The following is a 2,172-nucleotide window of genomic DNA, read 5'->3' on the forward strand; positions in this document are numbered from 1 at the left end:
AAATGCTGAAGGGTATTCTCTAAGAAGAGGAAGAAAAAAGGTAAAGATAAAAATTATGAACAACAAAGTGACAACAAATACATATCTACCAACAAGTAAATCTAAAAATAAAGTGAATAAAAAATCTGATGAACAGAATAAACTGGTGAATATAATAGAATCAGGGGCATAGAAAGGGAGTGGACTGACAACTCTTGGGGGGAAGGGGATATGGGGGGTATGGGAAGAGATTGAACAAAAATCTTACACCTATGGACGAGGGCATGGGATGCGGTGGGATCCAGGTGGAGGGGAGCTATGGGGGTAAAAAAGAGGAACAACTGTAATAATCTGAACAATAAAGATTTATTTAAAAAAAACGAAGCTGATAAAGAAGACAAAGAAGGACACTATATAATGACTAGAGGCCCGGTGCACGAAATTCGTGCATGGTGGGGGGGTCCCCTCAGCCCAGCCTGCACCCTCTTTAATCCAGGACCCCTTGGGGGATGTCTGACTGCTGGTTTAGGCCCAATCCCAGGGATCGGGTCTAAACCAGCAGTTGGACATCCCTCTCACAATCCTGGACTGCTGGCTCTTAACTATTCACCTGCCTGCCTGCCTGGTCTCCCCTAACTGTCCCCTCTGATGGCCTGGTCACCCCCAACTGCCCACCCTACTGGCCTAGTCACCCCTCACTGCCCCCTGCCAGCCTAATTGCTCCCAACTGCCCCCCCTGCTAGCCTGGTCACCCCAAACTGCCCTGCCTGCTGGCCTGGTCACCCCCAACTGCCCCCCTTCTGGCCTGGTCACCCCTCATGGCCCCCCCACTGGCCTGGTTGCCCCATGCAGCCTGCTGTTCAGTCGCTTGGTTGTTCCTCACTAACCCCATTGCTGGCCTGGTCACCCCATGCAGTCTGCTTGTTCAGTTGTTTGGTAGTCCCTCACTAACCCCCCTGCTGGCCTGGTCGTAGGCAGCCATCTTGTGAGGGTGTGAGGGTTAATTTGTATATTACCTCTTTATTATATAGGATATTTAGTTTAATGTATTTTAATAGCAAAATTACAGCAATAACACACAAGAAAGACAACATTAAAAACATGTACTTGCATGTAGGACAACTAAGTTAGAAAAATATAGTGAATGGATATAATCTACTGTATGATAATTATGCTACAAACACCATTTAGTTGCCATCAATAAGAAATTTACTTGTTTAAAAAAAATAAAAATTCTGGCATTGTCCAGAAAAATTTAACATGTCTATTTATATTGTTATAAAGCTAAAACTTGCTCATTGAAACATTTGACTTACATTAATGCTTTATGTTCCACATTTATATTTTAAAAATTCACACACAAATGAAAATGGAAAAACTGCCAATAACTGATTTCTGTCTCCTATTTTCAACTTGCAATCATATACTTAGGTACCTTTTGACCCCATGGTGGGGGGGGGGGAACCTAATGTTCAGAACTACTACTAACAGGAAGAATAAAATTTTTTTTTTTTTTTAAGAATGAAATGTTTTCCATCATTGTGGATTCTTAAGCAAGTTCTCCACGTATGCGGTGTGCTGGCTGGATGTCTCCTGCTATAATTGTTACAAGATTGGCATGGATAGCACACTGGTTGGTGTCTTCAAAAAGGCCAACCAGATAGGCCTCACTTACTTCCTACAAAGCACCAATAGCTGCAGTTTGGAGCACAGGTTTGTTTTGAAGTCCTGAGCAATTTCTTGCACCAGACGCTGGAAGGGAAGTCTGCAAATAGGAAGTTCAGTGGACTTCTGATAAAGTCTAATTTCTCAAAGTTCCAAGGTGCCAGGCCTGTAACAATGAGGTTTCTTCACCCCTCCAGTAGAGGGCACACTCTTTCGAGTGGCTTTGGTAGCCAGCTGCTTCCTGGGTGCTTTACCCCCAGTGGATTTGCAGGCAGTTTGCTTTGTAGGAGCCATGGTATAGAGACCTCTTTACTTATCCTCCTATCCTTCGGCTGGCGCTCAGCGAGCTGGAGGCAGTGCAGGCATTAGAGAGCCACGGGGGCTGTCAACACCTAAAAGCTATTTCAATGTCACTTTTACACATACTCCATATGTAAACACATCTTCACAGTTTATACTTTCATCTGTATTTGCTGGGCTGGATTAAGCTTTTTTTTGTGATTGTGACCAATATTTAGGCCATGTGTG

General features: G+C 43.8%; 1 pseudogene; it reads right to left on the minus strand.

Moving 5' to 3' along the window:
* Nucleotides 1–1,443: 1,443 nt before the first annotated feature.
* Nucleotides 1,444–1,938, minus strand: LOC103303057 (histone H3.3C-like; annotated as a pseudogene).
* Nucleotides 1,939–2,172: the final 234 nt, after the last annotated feature.

This window comes from Eptesicus fuscus, chromosome 1 (assembly GCF_027574615.1).
Source record: "Eptesicus fuscus isolate TK198812 chromosome 1, DD_ASM_mEF_20220401, whole genome shotgun sequence".
NCBI classification, from domain to species: domain Eukaryota; kingdom Metazoa; phylum Chordata; class Mammalia; order Chiroptera; family Vespertilionidae; genus Eptesicus; species Eptesicus fuscus.